At 38.8% G+C, this 13,526-nt stretch overlaps 2 non-coding genes across 2 annotated transcripts; both read right to left on the bottom strand.

The window, feature by feature from the left end:
• Positions 1-1,787: 1,787 nt before the first annotated feature.
• Positions 1,788-1,891, bottom strand: LOC112704562 (small nucleolar RNA R71). Its single transcript, XR_003155181.1, has one exon. It is a non-coding gene; the product is annotated as a small nucleolar RNA R71 (small nucleolar RNA).
• Positions 1,892-10,844: 8,953 nt separating this feature from the next.
• LOC112704437 (small nucleolar RNA R71) lies at positions 10,845-10,950 on the bottom strand. The gene has a single exon (XR_003155062.1). It is a non-coding gene; the product is annotated as a small nucleolar RNA R71 (small nucleolar RNA).
• Positions 10,951-13,526: the final 2,576 nt, after the last annotated feature.

Below are 13,526 nucleotides of genomic sequence, written 5' to 3'. Positions count from 1 at the left end.
CTTGCATTTTTTCGAAAATCTCATGCATTCATAGTGTTCTTCATGATCTTCAAGTTGTTCTTGACAAGTCTTCTTGTTTGAACTTGATGATTTCTTGTTTTGTGTTGTTTGTTGTTTTTCATGTGCATCCATGCATTAAAGATTTCTAAGTTTGGTGTCTTGCATGTTTTCTTTGCATCAAAAATTTTTCAAAATTATGTTCTTGATGTTCATCATGATCTTCAAAGTGTTCTTGGTGTTCATCTTGACATTCATAGCATTCTTGCATGCATCTTGTGTCTTGATCCAAAATTTTCATGTTTTGGGTCATTTTTGTGTTTTTCTTTAAAAATTCAAAAATCAAAAAAATATCTTTTCCTTATTTGCCTCCAAAATTTCGAAATTTTGGTTTGACTTGGTCAAAAATTTTCAAAATTAGTTGTTTCTTACAAGTCAAGTCAAAATTTCAATTTTAAAAAAATCTTATCTTTTCAAAATCTTTTTTCAAAAATCATATCTTTTTCATTTTTTATAATTTTCAAAAATTTCAAAAATCTTTTTCAAAATATTTTCAAAATCTTTTTCTTATCTTTATATCATATTTTCAAAAAAAAAATTCACTAATAATTAATATGATTGGTTCAAAAATTTGAAGTTTGTTACTTTCTTGTTAAGAAAGGTTCAATCTTTAAGTTCTAGAATCTTATCTTGTAGTTTCTTGTTAGTGAAGTAAACAATTTCAAATTTTTAAAATTAAATCTTTTTATCTTTTATCTTATCTTTTTCAAAAATTTTATCTTTTTCAAAATTTGATTTCAAAATATCTTATCTAACTTCTTATCTTCTTATCTTTTTAAAATTTGATTTCAAATCTTTTTCAATCAACCAACTAACTTTTTGTTTGTTTTTTATCTTTTTCAAAACCACTTAACTTCTTTTCCCTCTCTAATTTTCGAAAATACCTCTCTCTTTTTCAAAAATTCTTTTTAATTAACTAATTGTTTCATGTTTTAATTTTAATTACAACTTATCTCTAATTTTCGAAAACTACTAACTCTCTTTCAAAAATTATTTTCGAAATTTCTCTTCTCTTTTCTTCTTCTATTTAATTATTTAATTACTAACACTTCTCTTCACCTTTCTTCATCCAAAGTCCGAATCCATCCTTCTTCTTTCTTATACCCCTTTCTTCTTCTACTAACACAAAGGAATCTCTATACTGTGACATAGAGGATTCCTTTTTCTTTTCTTGTTTTCTTCTCTTTCATATGAGCAGGAACAGGGAAAAAGGCACTCTTGTTGAAGTTGATCCAGAACCTGAAAGGACTCTGAAGAGAAAACTAAGAGAAGCTAAATTACAACAATCCAGAAACAACCTTTCAGAAATTTTCGAACAAGAGAAGGAGATGGCAGACGCAAATAATAATAATAATAATGCAAGGAGAATGCTTGGTGACTTCACAAAGCCAACGTCCAAGTTTGATGGAAGAAGCATCTCCATTCCTGCCATTGGAGCCAATAACTTTGAGCTTAAGCCTTAACTAGTTGCTTTAATGCAACAAAACTGCAAGTTTTATGGACTTCCATCTGAAGATCCTTATCAGTTCTTAACTGAATTCTTGCAGATCTGTGAGACTGTAAAGACGAATGGAGTTGATCCTGAAGTCTACAGACTCATGCTTTTCCCTTTTGCTGTAAGAGACAGAGCTAGAATATGGTTGGATTCACAACCTAAGGATAGCCTGGACTCCTGGGATAAGCTGGTCACTGCCTTCTTGGATAAATTCTTTCCTCCTCAAAAGCTGAGCAAGCTGAGAGTGGATGTTCAAACCTTCAAACAAAAAGATGGTGAATCCCTCTATGAAGCTTGGGAAAGATACAAGCAATTGACCAAAAGATGTCCATCTGACATGTTTTAAGAATGGACCCTATTAGATATATTCTATTATGGTCTCTCTGAATTTTCGAAAATGTCACTGGACCATTCTGCAGGTGGATCTATTCACCTGAAGAAAACGCCTGAAGAGGCACAAGAACTCATTGACATGGTTGCAAACAACCAGTTCATGTATACCTCTGAGAGGAATTCCGTGAATAATGGGGTACCTCAGAAGAAAGGAGTTCTTGAAATTGATGCTCTGAATGCCATATTGGCTCAGAACAAAATGTTGACTCAACAGGTCAACATAATCTCTCAAAATCTGAATGGATTGCAACATGCATCCAACAGTAATAGAGAGGTAGCTTTTGAAGAAGCTTATGATCCTGAGAACCCTGCCATGGCAGAGGTTAATTACTTAGGTGAACCTTATGGAAACACCTATAACTCATCATGGAGAAATCATCCAAATTTCTCATGGAAGGATCAACAAAAACCTCAACAAGGTTTTAACAATGGTGGACGCAATAGGCTGAATAATAGTAAGCCATATCCATCATCTTCTCAGCAACAGACAGAGAACTCTGAACAAAATAATTCTAACTTAGCCAATATAGTCTCTGATCTGTCAAAGGCCACTTTCAGTTTCATGAATGAAACCAGATCCTCCATTAGAAATTTGGAGGCACAAGTGGGCCAGCTGAGTAAGAAAGTTATTGAAACTCCTCCCAGTACTCTCCCAAGCAATACAGAAGAAAATCCAAAAGGAGAGTGCAAGGCCATTGATTTGATCAAAGTGGCCGAATGCCCAAAGGAGGAAGAGGACGAAAATCCTAGTGAGGAAGACCTCCTGGGACGTTCCTCAAGCAAGAAGGAGTTTCCTATTAAGGATCCTGAGGAATCTGAGGCTCACCTAGAGACCATAGAGATTCCATTAAATCTCCTTCTGCCATTCATGAGCTCTGAAGAATATTCATCCTCTGAAGAGGATGAAGATGTGACTGGAGAGCAAGTTGCTCAATATTTAGGAGCTATCATGAAGCTGAATGCCAAGCTATTTGGTAATGAGACTTGGGAAAGTGAACCTCCCTTGCTCATTAGTGAATTAGATACTTGGATTCAGGAAACTCTACCTCAAAAGAAACAAAATCCTGGCAAGTTCTTAATACCTTGCACCATTGGCACCATGAGCTTTGAAAGAGCTCTATGTGATCTTGGGTCAGGGATAAATCTTATGCCACTCTCTGTAATGGAGAAGCTGGGGATCATTGAGGTACAACCTGCCTTATTTTCATTACAATTGGCAGACAAGTCCATGAGAGAAGCTCATGGGATAGTAGAGGATGTGCTAGTAAAGGTTGAAGGCCTTTACATCCCTACTGACTTCATAATCCTAGACACTAGGAAGGAAGATGATGAATGCATCATCCTAGGAAGACCCTTCCTAGCCACAGCAGGAGCTGTGATAGATGTCAATAGAGGAGAGTTAGTCCTTCAATTGAATGGAGAATATCTTGTGTTTCAAGCACATGGCAATCCCTCTGTGACAAAAGAGAGTAAACATGAAGAGCTTCTCTCAGTTCAAGGTCAAGAAGAGCCCACACAGTCAGACTCTAAGTTTGGTGTTGTGAAGCCACAACCAAACTCTAAGTTTGGTGTTCAAACCCCATATCCAAACTCTAAGTTTGGTGTTGGGACAAGACAACATTGACTTGATCACTCTGTGGCTCCATGAGAGCCACTGTCAAGCTATTGATATTAAAGAAGCGCTTGTTGGGAGGCAACCCAATTTTATTTATCTAATTTTATTTTATTTTGTTTTGGTGTTATTTTTGTGTTGAATTAGGTACATGATCATGAGGAGTCACGAAAAAAAATCAAAAAAATTAAAAACAGAGTCAAAAACAGAAGAAAAAAATTTTTACCCTGGAGGACGCACGGGCCGGCGTTCAACGCCCAGAAGATGCATCTGGCCGGCGTTCAACGCCAGAACAGAGCATCTTTCTGGCGCTGAACGCCCAAAACAAGCAACATCCTGGCGTTTAACGCCAGGATGCGCACACAGAGGACAATCTGGCGCTGAACGCCAGAAGCAAGCATGAAACTGGCGTTCAACGCCAGGAACAAGCATTACATGGGCGTTTAACGCCCAGAACATGCACCAATGGGCGTTTGAACGCCAGAATGGTGCATGGAGGCAATTTACACGCCTATAGGGTGAAGGAATGGTATTTCTTTTTCACCTCAGGATCTGTGGACCCCACAGGATCCCCACCTGAGGATCTGTGGACCCCACAGGATCCCCACCTACCCTATTCCCACCTTCCCTCTTAATCCTATTTTTGTGATTTGAATACCCCATGTCACAATTCCCAAAAACCTTCACCTATCACCTCAATTCCTCTTCCCAATTACCCCATTCACCATTCACATCAACCCACTCTTCCCCATAAACCCCACCTACCTCCACTACATTCAAAATTCAATTTCCCACCCATTCCCACCCAAAATGGCCGAAACCTCACCCTCCCCTCTCCCTATAAATACCTTTCCTTTCTTCTTCATTTTCACACAACACAAACCCCTTCTTCTCTAATATAGCCGAACCCCCTCTTCTCCTTCTCTACCAAAATTCTCTTCTTCTTCTTCTCCTCTTCTTTCCTTTTTGCTCGAGGACGAGCAAATTTTAAGTTTGGTGTGGTAAAAAGCCTAAGCTTTTTATTTTTCATTCACCATCAATGGCACCCAAGACCGGAGTTTCCTCAAGAAAAGGAAAAGGGAAGGCAAAAGCTTCCACTTCCGAGTCATGGGAGAAGGAGAGATTCATCTCCAAGAGCCACCAAGACCACTTCTATGATGTTGTGGCAATGAAGAAGGTGATCCCCGAGGTCCCTTTCAAGCTCAAAAAGAATGAGTATCCGGAAATCCGACATGAGATCCAAAGAAGAGGGTGGGAAGTCATAACCAACCCCATGCAACAAGTCGGAATATTGATGGTTCAAGAGTTCTATGCTAATGCATGGATCACTAGGAACCATGATCAAAGTATGAACCCGAATCCAAAGAACTATCTCACAATGGTTCGGGGGAAATACTTAGATTTCAGTCCGGAAAATGTGAGGTTGGCGTTTCATTTACCTATGATGCAAGGTGATGAACGCCCCTACACAAGAAGGGTCAACGTCAATCAAAGGTTGGACCAAGTCCTAATGGACATTTGTGTGGAAGGCGCCCAATGGAGAGTAGACTCCAAAGGCAAACCGGTCCAACTAAGAAGACTGGACCTCAAGCCTGTAGCTAGAGGATGGTTGGAGTTCATCCAAAGATCCATCATCCCTACAAGCAACCGATCCGAAGTTACTGTGGATCGGGCCATCATGATTCATAGCATCATGATTGGAGAGGAAGTGGAGGTTCATGAAGTCATCTCTAATGAACTCTACAAAATAGCTGACAAGCCTTCATACATGGCACGGCTAGCCTTCCCCCACCTCATATGCCATCTATGTTATTCAGCCGGAGTTATCATAGATGGAGATGTCTCCATTGAAGAAGACAAGCCCATCACCAAGAAAAGGATGGAGCAAACAAGGGAAGTTCCTCACGGCCCCCAAGGAGAACATGAGGAAGTTCATCATCAACAAATGCCTCATGGAATGCACTTTCCTCCCAACAACTATTGGGAGCAACTCAGCACCTCCTTGGAGGATTTGAGCCATAATGTGGAACAACTAAGGGTGGAACATCATGAACACGCCCTCACCCTCCAAGAAATAAGAGAAGATCAAAGAGCTATGAGGGAGGAGCAACAAAGGCAAGGAAGGGACATAGAAGAGTTGAAGAACATCATTGGTCCTTCAAGAAGAAGACGCCACTAGAGGTGGATTCATTCCTTGTTCTTTATTTTCTTTCTGTTTTCGGTTTTTAAGTGTTATGTTTATCTATGTTTTTGTGTCTCTACTTTATGATCATTAGTGTGTAACCATGCCTTAAAGCTATGAATAAAATCCATTAGTCCTTCACCTCTCTTAAAAGAAAAATGTTTTAATTCAAAAGAACAAGAAGTACATAATTTTTGAAATTATTAGTGAATTTAATTTAATTATATTGATGTGGTGGCAATAATTTTTGTTTTCTGAATGAATGAATGAACAGTGCATATGTCTTTTGATATTGTTGTTTATGAGTGTTAAAAATTGTTGGTTCTTGAAAGAATGATGAACAAAGAGAAATGTTATTGATGATCTGAAAAACATCATGAAATTGATTCTTGAAGTAAGAAAAAGCAGCAAAAAAAAAATGGCGAAAATTTTAAGAAAGCAAGGATCCAAGGCTTTGAGCATTAATGGATAGGAGGGCCCAAGGAAATAAAATCCAGGCCTAAGCGGCTAAATCAAGCTGTCCCTAACCATGTGCTTGTGTCATGAAGGTCCAAGTGAAAAGCTTGAGACTGAATGGTTAAAGTCGTGATCCAAAGCTAAAGAGTGTGCTTAAGAGCTCTGGACACCACTAACTGGGGACTTTAGCAAAGCTAAGTCACAATTTGAAAAGGTTCACCCAGTTATGTGTCTGTGGCATTTGTGTATCCGGTGGTAATACTGGAAGACAAAGTGCTTAGGGCCACAGCCAAGACTCATAAAATAGCTGTGTTCAAGAATCAACATGCCTAACTAGGAATGTCAATAATACTATCTGAAATTCTAAGTTCCTAGAGAAGCCAATCACTCTAAACTTCAAAGGAAAAAGTGAGATGCCAAAACTGTTCAGAAGCAAAAAGCTACAAGTCCCGCTAATCTAATTAAATTAATATTCATTGATATTTTGGACTTTATAGTATATTATCCTCTTTTTATCCTATTTGATTTTTAGTTGCTTGGGGACAAGCAACAATTTAAGTTTGGTGTTGTGATGAGCGGATAATTTATACGCTTTTTGGCATTGTTTTTATATAGTTTTTAGTAAGTTTAAGCTACTTTTAGGGATGTTTTCATTAGTTTTTATGTTAAATTCACATTTCTGGACTTTACTATGAGTTTGTGTGTTTTTCTGTGATTTCAGGTAAATTCTGACTGAAATTGAGGGATTTGAGCTAAACTCTGAAAAAGGCTGACAAAAGGACTGCTGATGCTGTTGGAATCTGACCTCCCTGCACTCGGAATGGATTTTCTGGAGCTACAGAACTCCAATTGGCGCGCTCTCAACGGCGTTGGAAAGTAGACATCCAGGGCTTTCCAGCAATATATAATAGTCCATACTTTAATCGAAGAATGACGACGTAACTTGGCGTTAAATGCCAAGTTCACGCTGCTGTCTGGAGTTAAACGCCAGAAAAACGTCATGATCCGGAGTTGAACGCCCAAAACACGTCATAACTCAAAGTTTGACGCCAAGAAATGCCTTAGCTCGTGGATTGATCAAGATCAGCCCAAGCATACACCAAGTGGGCCCCAGAAGTGGATTTATGCATCAATTACTTACTCATGTAAACCCTAGTAGCTAGTCTAGTATATATAGGACATTTATCTATTGTATTAGACATCCTGGATTGTATTTTGAATCCTGTGATCACGTTTAGGAGGGCTGGCCATTCGGCCATGCCTGAACCTCTTGCTTATGTATTTTCAACGGTGGAGTTTCTGCACACCATAGATTAAGGGTGTGGAGCTCTGCTGTATCTCAAGTATTAATGAAATTCTACTTTCTTTTATTCAAATCTTTCTTATTCTTATTCCAAGATATTCATTCGTACCCAAGAACATGATGAATGTAATGAGTTAGATAACCCTCATTATTATTCTCACTTATGAACGCGCGTGATTGACAACCACTTACGTTCTACATGCAACAGAGCTTGAATGTGTATCTCTTAGATTCCCCAACAGAATCTTCGTGGTATAAGCTAGATAGATGGCGGCATTTATGAGGATCCGGAAAGTCTCACCTTGTCTGTGGTATTCCGAGTAGGATCCTGGGAATCCGGAAAGTCCAACCTTGTCTATGGTGTTCCGAGTAGGATTCCGGTAATGAATGACTGTGACGTGCTTCAAACTTTAACCTGCTGGGCGTTAGTGACAGACGCAAAAGAGGGATTCTATTCCAGTAGGAGCGGGAACCAACCGGTGATTAGCCGTACTGTGACAGAGTGCGTGAGCATTAGTTTTCACTGCGAGGATGGGATGTAGCCATCAGCCATGGGTGATGCCTCCAGACTGGTTAGCTGTGCGAGTGACAGCCGCATAGGATATTTCCCCGAGAGGATGAAAGTAGCCACAGTTGATGGTGAACCCCTATACAAAGCTTGCCATGGAAAGGAGTAAGAAGGACTGAGTAACAGCAGTAGGAGAGCAGGCGTCCAAGAGCTCTACAGCATCTCCATCCGCTTATCTGAAATTCCCACCAATGAATCTGCATAAGTGTTCTATCCCTTTTATTGTTTATTTCTTTTTATTATTAATTAATCGAAACCCATAAAACTATTTTAATCTGCCTAACTGAGATTTGCAAGGTGACCATAGCTTGATTCATACCAACAATCTCTGTGGATTCGACCCTTACTCACGTAAGGTTTATTACTTGGACGACCCAGTACACTTGCTGGTTAGTTGAACGGAGTTGTGAATTCAACCAGTGCCATAAATAAGCTTTCATTCAAAATCCAAAGAACATATAATGATGATCACAATTTCGTCCACCAGCTTCTCAAAAGCAAGAAATCAGCAGCTGGAATGCCTGATGTCCTTTGGGTATAACACAGAGAAGAAAAAGAGAGTTCTTCATTGCAAGCTTTGTCTTTCAGATAATACAAAATGAAGAAAAGAGAAAGAAGCTTCTTGAAGAAAAGGTCAAATCAATGAAGCTAAAAGCAGAGGGCTCCTCTAGCTTGATCAGAAGATAAAGGTAGATTGTTTCCACTTATATGCATGTTTATAGCTTGATTGAAACCTACCTTCTTCTACACATACCGTTTCAAAAAAAGATGAAGAAAGTGGTTACTGTTTACATCTGCTTTGAATCAATGGCTACAATTATTTCTTGGAGGCAAAGCACAAATCTGAGGGCTTGGATTTATCAAATCCATTGAAAATCTATTTTCAAGGAAGGTGTATTACTTGTCTCTGATTTCAAATCCCTGATTTTTGGGGCTGATGAAAGAAAGAAGAAGCTAACTTTGTGAAGTAAGCCCTAGGTGTGAGACAAAGCACATTCAAATAGGAAAATCACTTTAGTTTGAAGGCAAAGAGAGAGAACCAGAATCTGAGTTGCATTGAGAGCATTTCTAGTGAGAGTTCAATGCTTTGGACCGTGTTTCTACATCAAAGAAACATACCGCCAAAATGAAGAACAATCATAGAGTGTTTTGAAGTTGGTTCATCTGATAGCTTTAAGGCTATGATCATCATCTCCTTCATGGTTTACTGGTTTATTATTCTATTTCAATGTTTAACTTTCTCTGTTTTCTCTTGAGTGGAAAAAGACTTAAATCAGAGGCATTTTAAAAAACCCAAATAGAGAGAAAAGGCAAAGAGAGAAATTTGGAGAGAAAAGCCAAAGTTGATTTCAGATTTCTATTTGTTTGTATTTCTGTTTTGCATCTTGTATATGGTATATCCCTTACTAAGTTGGGTAAGCACATAGTGTAGTGAGAGTCTAGGATGTTGTCTAGCCAAATCAAGCTTATGTTGAAGTTTGGTTTGTCCCAGATAGGATTATGTTGAATCCTAGGGAATTGGTGTTTGTAACACTTGAAGGTATAGTGAAAATTCCACCAACGTTGTGGTGGAGACTGGATGTAGGTTGCATTGCATAGAGCAACTAAACCAGGATATATGCTGGTGCCATTTTCTTCTTCTCTACACTATTTTGTCTCTCTGCGATTTATGAGACAAAACTAAATTGTCTCCTGCATAACCCATCACGCAGTCAAACAGAAGCAAATTTTTATTTCCTGGTTTCAAGGGTTCATCAATCAACTTAAAAGAAGGCCATAGATTCAACCTCCCCTTCTCTAGGCCATCAAGAATCTTCAACTTATCTTATCTTCTTTTTAAATTTAAAACTTTTAAATTTTAAATCTTTACCTTCTTTTACAATTGAATTTCAAAATCTTTGTTTGACTTTTTCTTTCTTTTATTTTCGAAAACTACCTTTAAAATTTTCAAATCTTTTTAGTTAATTAGTGGTCCTAGCCTTTAATTTTCTTTTATTCTCTTTTATTCTTTCCAAATCATTTAAATAAAAAAAAAAGTAAAACAAAAAATTTTTATTCTAATTTTCCTTTTTATTCCTTAAATTCGAAATCCACTACCCCTCTATTTCGAATTCCATCTCTTCCTCTACCTTCATTCTTTTTCTTCTTTAGATATCTCACTGGGAGTTCTCTACACTCTAACGTAGAAACTCCAATTCTTTCTCCTTCTTGGTTTTCTTTTTCTTGTTTATGAGCAGGAACAGAGATAAAGCACCTCTCTTTGATCCTGATCCTGAACCTGAGATGACCTTAAGGAAGCACTTACAACAAGCTAAAGCATAGCATTCCGGAGGAAACCTCACAGAGCTTTTCGAACAAGAAGTTTAAAATACAGATATGGCAGCCAATCCTAATGATGGAGGAGACACAAGAAAGGTCCTTGGATCTTACACTGCACCCAATTCTGATTTCTATGGGCGCAGCATCTCCATTCCGGCCATTAATGCCAACAGCTTTGAGTTGAAGCCTCAATTGGTTATGCTAATGCAGCAAAATTGCAAATTTCATGGACTTCCACAAGAAGATCTAAATAAAATCATATATGACTTTCTGCAGATATGTGATACTGTTAAGACCGATGGAGTGGATCCTGAGGTTTACAAGCTTATGCTTTTCTCCTTTGCTGTAAGGAACAGAGCTAGGCTTTGGCTGGATTCTCAACCTAAGGAAAGCCTAGACTCTCAGGAGAAGGTGGTCAACGCATTCTTGACCAAGCTCTTTCCACCTCAAAGCTGAGCAAGCTTAGGGTGGAAGTTCAAACCTTCAGACAGAAAGAGGGTGAATTCCTCTATGAAGCATGGGAGAGGTACAAGCAACTGATCAGAAGGTGCCCTCCTTACATGATCTCAAACTGGCCCATGCTAGATATCTTCTATGATGGCCTTTCTGAGATGTCTAAGATGTCATTGGACTACTCTGCTGGTGGATCACTCCACTTAAAGAAAACATTTGAAGACGCACATGAACTCATTAAAATAGTTACAAACAACCAATTCATATACACTTCTGAGAGGAACTCTGTGAACAATGGGGTAGCTCAGAAGAAAGGAGTTCTGGAGGTAGACACTCTGAATGCCATATTGGCTCAAAACAAAATTCTGACCTAATAGGACAATATGATCTCTTCGTATTTGACTGGAATGCAAGTTGCAGCTTACAGCACTCAAGAAGCCTCCTATGACGGAGATGTCTATGATCCAGATCAACCCATGATGGAGGAGGTTAACTATATAGGAAATTCCTTAGGGAATTCCAACAATGAGCCTTATGGAAACACCTACAACCCATCATGGAGGAATCATCTCAACTTTTCATGGAGGGATCAACAGAATCCTCAGCAAGGCTTCAACAACAATCAAGGTGGAAGAAACCAGAATAGGTTCAATAACAGACCATTCTCACCTTCTCAGTAAGAGATGGAGACTTCTAAGCAGAGCCTCTCTAACTTAGCTACCATAGCCTCCGATCTCTCTAAGACAACTCACAGTTTCATGATAGAGACTAGGTCCTCCATCAGAAATCTGGAGGTACAAATTGGTCAGCTAAGTAAGAGGATCCATGAGATCCCTTCTAACACTCTTCCAAGTAACACTGAAGTAAACCCAAGAGAAGAATGCAAAGCCCTCAATATTGGAGCTGAGGCCAAAACTAAAGAGGAGCTTCTGGCATTGAACGCCAGCAAAGGAGTAGCTGGGCGTTCAACGCCTATTAGGGAGCAGTCATTGACGTTGAACGCCAACATATGGCACCCAAATTCAGAGAATCCTCTAAAAAAAGGAAAGAAAAAGCAATTGATTTCGCTTTCGAACCTTGGGAAATGAAGAGATTCCTCACCAAATCTCATCAAGACCACTTCTATGATGTGGTGAAGCACAAAAAGGTGATCCCCAAGGTCCTCTTTAGGCTAAAAAATGATGAGTACCCGGAGATCCAATAAGAAATCTGTAAAAGAGATTGGGAAGTTCTAACCAATCCTATCCCAGAAGTTGGAATCTTGATGGTGCAAGAGTTTTATGCAAATGCGTGGGTCACCAAAAAGCATGATACTAGCATGAACCCAAGCCCCAAGAATTGGTGCACCATGGTCCTAGAGAGACTCTTGGATTTCAGCCCAAAAAGTATAAGAGTGGCGCTCAAATTACTACAAATGAAAGGAGACCCACACTCTTACACAAGAAGGGTCAACACCGACCAAAGGTTGGACCAAGTGCTTGGGGACATTTGTGTGGAAAGAGCACAATGGAGGAGGAATGTGCAAGGCAAGTCATACCAACTAGGTAGGCTTGACCTCAAGCCCGTGGCAAGAGGATGGTTGAGAAACCACTATTTTATGGTTTATCTTATGATCAATTGAGTGGTTTTTATCAACTCTTTACTCACTTATTCATACAATTCGCATGTTTTACAATTTTCCTTCCTGATTTTGTGCTATGATTGAAAACATGCTTCTTTGATCTTATATTTGCTTATTATTAATCCTCTCTTATTACCATTAGATGCCTTGATATGTGTGTTAAGTGTTTTCAGATATTACAGGGCAGGAATGGCTTGGAGGATGGAAAGGAAGCATGCAAAAGTGGAAGGAATACAAGAAGTTGAAGAAGTTGTTAAGCTGTACAGCCTGACCTCTTCGTACTCAAACGGCTATAACTTTAGCTACAGAGATCCAAACGATGTAGTTCTAGTTGCGTTGGAAAGCTAATATCCAGGGCTTCGATTTGATATATAATATGCCATAGTTGCCCTAATGCTAGGTGAAGCGAACGCGTGCCCCACGCGGCCGCGTCGCAGTGACGAAAATAAGCGTGACAGATTTCTTCTCTAGCGATTTCTGGGCTGTTTTCGACCTAGTTTATGGCCCAGAAAATACAGATTAGAGGCTATAAAGTGGGAGAATCCATTCATTCATAAGGAGGCTTTCATAATTCATAATTTTAGTTTTAGATGTAGTTTTTAGTGAGAGAGGTTCTCTCCTCTCTCTCTTAGGATAGGGATTTAGGACTTCTCTTAGTTTTAGGAGTGACTCTCGATCCCAGGTTCAATGTTTCTTTTTATTTACTTTCTCTTTTATTTGTCTATGAACTTTTCCATGTTACATTTGATATTTCTATTTATTATAATTTGAGGTATTTCCAGATTTATGATTGCTTTATTCTATTTATGATGTCTTCGATTTAATTTAGAATTTTCTCTTTTGGCTTGGGTTAAATAATTGGTAACTCTTGAATTATCAAATAAAGCAGTGATTGAAATTGGCAGATTGCTCTAAAGCTAGTCTTCCCATAGGGATTGACTAGGACTTGAGGATCAAACTAATTATTTCACTTGACTTTCCTTTGCTTTAGTAAAGGTTAACTAAGTGGGGTTAAAATCCAATTCTCATCACAATTGATAAGGATAGGACTTCCAGTTCTAATATCT

Source organism: Arachis hypogaea, chromosome 7 (genome assembly GCF_003086295.3).
Source record: "Arachis hypogaea cultivar Tifrunner chromosome 7, arahy.Tifrunner.gnm2.J5K5, whole genome shotgun sequence".
Classification (NCBI taxonomy): Eukaryota; Viridiplantae; Streptophyta; class Magnoliopsida; order Fabales; family Fabaceae; genus Arachis; species Arachis hypogaea.
This window is presented reverse-complemented; position numbering and strand designations above follow the sequence as displayed.